The sequence below is a fragment of the Apodemus sylvaticus genome, chromosome 6, assembly GCF_947179515.1.
Source record: "Apodemus sylvaticus chromosome 6, mApoSyl1.1, whole genome shotgun sequence".
NCBI lineage: Eukaryota > Metazoa > Chordata > Mammalia > Rodentia > Muridae > Apodemus > Apodemus sylvaticus.
Genome location: NC_067477.1, coordinates 103,161,635 through 103,168,242, shown reverse-complemented (window position 1 = coordinate 103,168,242; position 6,608 = coordinate 103,161,635). Strand labels below are relative to the sequence as shown.

General features: G+C 39.5%; 1 pseudogene; it reads left to right on the top strand.

Annotated features, from left to right (window-relative positions):
- The first annotated feature begins 3,492 nt into the window (after positions 1 to 3,492).
- LOC127687968 (eukaryotic translation initiation factor 3 subunit B-like) lies at positions 3,493 to 5,913 on the top strand (annotated as a pseudogene).
- The last annotated feature ends 695 nt before the right edge of the window (positions 5,914 to 6,608 follow it).

The window sequence follows — 6,608 nt, the reverse complement described above, 5'->3', positions numbered from 1 at the left end:
TCCAATACATCTCATTGACACAAACCATCACAGGTCAAGAAAAGTATGCCTTTTACGAAAAGAATTTGAGGGGTAAATTTTTTTTTTTGTACAAATGATCTTATTTGTTGATGGCTTTAACCTATTTTTATGTCAGAACAGGGCAATGATGTGTTAAGTTTGTATTACTAACTTTTCATGTCATTTTTCCCTGTGTGTCTGTTGTGGGTGTGTCTGTGTGTCCGTGTGTGTCTGTGTATGTGTTTGGTGCTTGTGTATTTTAAAGCATGTTCTTATTTGTATACACATGGCAGCCAGGGCAGTGTGTCAGATATCTTTCTCTATTGCTACCACTTCATTTAAAACAATTATGCATTCAAAGGTAAAAGTACTCTACTTACTATTTATTTATCCTTTAAGGATTTCATACATCTATGCAAAATATATTGATCTCCATTCCTCTTAACTCCTCCCAGATTACCTCCTTCCAATATCATCCCTAATTTTATATCCTCTTCTTTTTTCTTAATACACTGAATCCAATGGGTGTGGAGTCATCAGTAGCCTTGTCCATCCTAACTTTTCAAGATATATTTTTATTTAAAAAGCTCAAACATAATTACATTTGCATTCTTTTCTTCCACTTCTAAAATTTCCCCTTTGTCAGACATCCTTATTCTCATTCAAGTCTGTGGCCTCTATTTCTTCAGTTTTTCACACACACACACACACACACACACACGCGCGCGCGCACTCATGGGTTCATACTGTAAAGGGGCTCATAGGGGAGGAAATGTAAGAGCCAGAGGAACAGGACATTTGCTGTGAGATCTTTGGCTCATAAAATGTGTTAGAAAAGCTACTATAAACAAGACCTGAACAAGGATAGCATCTTATTTTATTTTATTCTATTTCGATACAAAGCCTCTTCATTGAATGTGGAATTCACTCTTTCAGCTATGCTGGCTAGACATTGACCTAAATAAATCCATCTATCCATGCTTCCTTAAGTAAGGACTGGGGATTCTAACTAATATCCTCATGCTTCCCTAGCAAGTTCTCTTTAATAATTAAACCTTTTCCACATCTCAACATTTGCGTTTTTTTTTTTTTTTTTTTTTTTTTTTTTTTTTTTTTAGTATAGAATAATGTTTATCCAGGGCATTAGATGGGAGTTAACGGGGGGGGGGGTAGTGGAGGCAGAGAAAGGCAGAGAGAGGGAGAGAGTAGAGAAGTGGAGGACACCCATGACCATGTGGAAAGAGAGAAAGAGAGGAGGACCCAAGAGGGGTGAAAGAGAAGCTGAGAGTGAGCAACATTTGCCATTTTATAAACAGCAATGTGTCAAGATAAAAGATGCATTGAACAGGAACCATGTCCTTCACTTATGTAGAAATGACTTCATACATTTCATCAATGTTCTGAACAGGAAGCATGTCTTTTGTGCATGTTTGAAAGACATGCATAAATGACTTCAGGTATTTATTGCCTTTGTGGGAATTGTCAGTGCTCTACTATCTTCAAATGAAGGTCATCTTCATGGAATCTAGATAATTTAAACAAAGTTATATCACAAATTTTATTGAAATCCTATGAGGTATAGGTACAATTACTATTTATAGATGAAGGAACTGATCCTAGGGAACCATTAATATTCTTTGTTTATATGTCTAGTGATAAAAAGTCAGTTTCCCATTCCAAATTAATAATAGTCCCAAGTCTGTTCATCTTCACCCTTTGGAATACACATGGACAGGATGGAAAGACTTACTTGCACTGCCTCAAGGGGCTTGTACATAAAGCCACTTAGAGTTGTATTAGCTTTGTAATACGACACTCATCTGTTGTGACATCTCCTTGATCTAGAAGAGATCTAGATATGATGTTAAATGGGATTTTTGTAACTCCTAAAAGATTATTAGCAATGTTTGGTTATTTCACCTCTCAAAATACATGGTGATTTGAGTGATGAATTCATCTACAATATTATTCTTGGAAAAACCTGCAAGTAGTAGCAGACTGAGTTTTTCAGAAATAAATAAATATTAAATAAAATGGAACTTGGAAGCCTTCAGTAGAACAGAGAGCTCTTTTGCTTGTCAACACATATAAAAGTAACACTTATTTCTATATAAGGTGCTGTTCCAGAAGCTGGCTGTACAGCAGTTAAAAGATAAAAATATTGGGTTTAATTTGGCTCTTTAATGTTAAAGAGCATAGAATATATAAAGAAGTAAAATAGGAAAGAGGGAGGCAAGAGAATACATCTGACAGTTAACATGGCTTTAGCTTGGGCTGTCTGATCTTAGATCAAAGATATCACTGATTCTCAAAAGTTCTTTACATTCATGGCTAGGTAGATGATGGGAGACAGTTCAGTGAGTAAAGTACTGGCTATACAAGGAGGAGGGTGGAATCTAACATCTGATTCTGAGAACCCACATAACTAGTTGGCAATGGTAGCACATGCCTAATCCCAGAACACCTTGGTGGTAGGAGGTAGAGACATAAAAATTCTTTGAAGCATACACAACAGTGAATAAGAAACACATTATCAAAGCAAAAGGTGATGACCAATACCCAAGGGCCTCCTCACATCACATATGCTGTGGTATGCACACCCCAAACACAGCAACACATACATATACACTGTGCACACACATAAAGATATAGAGACACATGCATGCACACCACCTCTCCCAACACACACAACACACACACACACACACACACACACACAAACACGAAATATTTTTAATGTCTGAATTGCTAAAACCATGGCCAGGTTGGTGATATAAATAGAGTAGTAACCATATTTAGGTATAATTTAATAAGATGGCATTAGTTGAGACCATTTCTTTACAGTTATCTGTAATAAGGGAAGGGCACAGAAGGGGAATGAGTCTCCAACAGTAATCCCACTGATACTTTAGATCTTAGTCATCAGGAAGAAACACAAGAGACTAACACAAGAGACTAATGACAAATTGCTCTGAGGCCAGATGAGAGCAGAAGCTATGGCAGACTAGACACTGGATGGTAATTTCCAAATTCTACATACTGTGCTCTAAAAGCACAGTATACAGACATAAGATGTTCTACAAACATCCCAGATGTAGAAAAGTGTCTAAGTATATGCTTCCATTTCATTTTCCATATTGAATTGAAGACAATACAATCTACTTGGCTGATTTCTTCCTGATATTTAAGTCCTTCTCACTAATAAATAATGTTTTCAGGTAAATTGATCCTTTCAAATATTGCACTTTATATGAAATGTAGCTGGCAAAGATTTTCTTTCTTCCAAACCATTGTAAAAATAGCAACATCTGTGGGAGCTGGAAGCAGAGTGGCTGAGCCTGATGAGAAGTAGCGGGAGCCCATGCAGGATGCTGAGAAGTAGCAGTACCTGGGGCAGCTGAGGAGCTGGTTGAGTCCATGAGGCAGCAGTGAGCCTCTGGGTCATTGCAGGGAAGACAAGGAAGCATGATTTTGAGGTCCCAAGTGGGCAAGATGGAAATCGCTGAGGCTGGTCAGGAGGAGGAGAGAAGGTCTGACAGCAGCTCGGCTGAGGTGGAACTGGGCTTTGGAGAACTGAGAGACAGATGATCCCTCCTTCAGCAACTCTGAGGATTTTATATACAGGTGAGTGAGGAACTACTTGGTGATGTACTCAAAGGTTGGCCTAGGAAGGAGATGGGATTGCCTCAGTGATTGTTGTTGACAACATTCCTCAGGTGGGGCCCGATTTGCTTGAGAAGCTCCAAAATGTCATCTACAAGATCTTCTCCAAGTTTGGGGAAACCAGAAATGACTATTACCCAGAAGAGGATAAAAAGACAAAAGAGTACATCTTTCTGGAATATGCTTCTTCAACCCATGCTTTGGATGCAGTGAATAACACAAATGAATACAATCTGGACAAGCAGCATGAGTTACAGGTCAACCTCTTTACTGATTTTGATAAATACATGAAATCAGTGATGAGTGGAACATTCCAGAGAAACAACCTTCAAAGACATGGGAAATTTGAGTTACTGGCTGGAAGAGGCAAAGTGTAGAGATCAGTACAGTATGATTCTTGAAAGTGGAGACCAGACATCCATCTTCTGAAATGTCAAGGTCCCAGTCTCAATTGACGAAATATCTAGATGGACAGCTATTTTCTCTAGTGACATGGTTTTACTTGACCCATAGACAGAAACATTTGTGTACTAGCCCCCTAAGGGCACCTACCTGGCCATTTTCTGTCAGTGGAGTATCACCCTCTGAGGAGGGAACAAGTTCAGCAGATCCAGAGGTCCAGCCACCAAGGTGTGCAACTCATCAATTTCTCTACTGTGAAAGATACCTGGTGACTTACAGCCCACTGATGGACACTGAGGATGGTCCTCAGGCCATCATCATCTGGGACATCTACACAGGCATAAGAAGAGAGGCCTGCCTTCCTTGTGAATGCTCAGCCAACTGGCCCATCTTCAAGTGAAGCTATGATAGCAAATTCTATGCAAGAATGAATCTAGATGCTGTTAGCATCTATGAAACATATTCTATGGGCCTTTTAAACAAGAAGAGCTTGAAGATCTCTGGAATAAAAGATGTTTCTTGGTCTCCAGGTGGTAGCACCATTGCATTTTAGGTGCTAGAAGACAAAAGATATTCCAGGCAGGATGATTCTGATTCAGTTTCCCACCAGAGAGGAGATCAGAGTGAGGAATTTGTTCAGAGAGGTCAACTGCAAGCTGCGTAGGCAGAACCATGGAGATCACCTGTGTCTAAACGTGGTCAGAACTCTGAAAGGCACACAGGGTATTGTCACAAATTTTAAAATGTTCTGAATGAGGGAGAAGCAGATACTTGTTGATTTGTTCAGATGAAAGAAACCATCACAGTCTTTGCCTAGGAACCCAATCAATGGCAATAAGATTGCTGTGCTTCATGGTGAGGCCCCTTGGATATCCATCTCCTTCTACCACATGAAGAGCAATGAGAAGATTAAATTCATCAAGATGTTTGACAAGCAGTAAGCAAACACCATCTTCTTCTGAAGAACAACAAGGACTGTTTTTGACAACTGTTCTGGAAACCAAGGCCCCATGTGATCCTCAGCCAGGATCAGATAAAGCAAATTAAAAAGGATCTGAAGAAATACTCTAAGATCTTTGAGCAAAAGGATCATTTGAACCAGTTCAAAGGTTCAAATGAACTGATGGAAAGAAGGCAGACCATGATGGAGGACATCCAGCAATACCCAAAATGGCCCAGGAACTCAATACGAAGCAGAAAATCAAGCGTCTAGAGCTATGGGGAGAGGTGGACACTGGTGAACTGGACAGAAACATGGATGACTAGGAGGAAGAGACCATTGAGATTTTTGTCACTGAGGAGGTTGTTTCTCTGGGAAGTCTGGAGGAACCTCAGTACTGTGTCTCACTGTGCTGGGCCCAAGGTGCATCTGAGGCCACTCTTCACAGAAAACCTCAGGCTCAGTTCTCACCTGTGCTTTCTTGATCTAGACAGTGTGTACACCCAGGGTTCTTCCATCCTGATGCAGCTCTGAGCCTTTAGCCCCAGGTCCACTGAGGGGACACTCAAACCTCTGCTCTCATATTGCTGTTTTGGGTTTTATCTGCCATGTCTGCATTGGGGCTTCACTGCAGTGCTCCTGGAGGCTCCTTTACCTCCTGCTGCTGCTGCCTATGGGGTTTCCAGAACCTCCACCTGCAGCTCAGTGGAGTTTCCATTCATGGACTTGCTGTTCCTGTGGAACAGTGTCCTGGAGACCATCAGGGAATATGTATAATCACTAGAAGTTTTGGAGGCACCCCCGCACCTCATACCTTTTTAGATTGTGGCAATGCCTCTGGGCAGGTAGGATGTGGAAATAAAAGCAACCCTATGTGCAAAAACAGCAACATTTGCATGTTTAAATAGGGTTTAATTATAGATATTAAAAATATATAACAACTATAACTAGGAAAAATAAATGAAATAAACTTGTTTATACTAACCTCAAGTATTTTTTATCTTTTATTCACATATGCCTGCTGTTTGTTATCACATGAAAATTTTGTAATTAATTCTCAGATTTGGAAAAATATATATTAATTCTCTGCTTGGGTTTATGGGTATATCTTGCAACTGACTAATAACTCTTTTATATCTAAGTATTCAAAGTCCAAAGAACATGATTCTATTGTTGGTTAACTTTTCTCTTTAAATACAACAGTATTTAAAGAGAAAATATTATTATTATTTCATAGTGAGCATGAGGCAAGCTATGGAGCAGGCACATGTGATCATTGCGAAGACTGCCTTCTCCTGAGGTAGGAACTCCTTTTGTTTGTAACATGTTGTCATGACTACAGTTAATTGGGATTGAGCCAAGTTCTTAAACTACCCTTTTGCTTTTTTCTATGGGTGATGTGTCAATATTTGTTTGGCTTGTTTTGCTGTTTCTTTCATCTTGCTTTATTTATTTTGCTTTAGTCATATATTTAGTGATGTAAATTGAGATCCTTTCCCTGCTTCTCCTTCCTCTCTTCCTATTTTCTTTCCTTCCATCTTCCATTGGACGTTGTGTCTCCCTGTATACCTAGAGTTGATGTAGATTCCTTTCTACTGTGAAA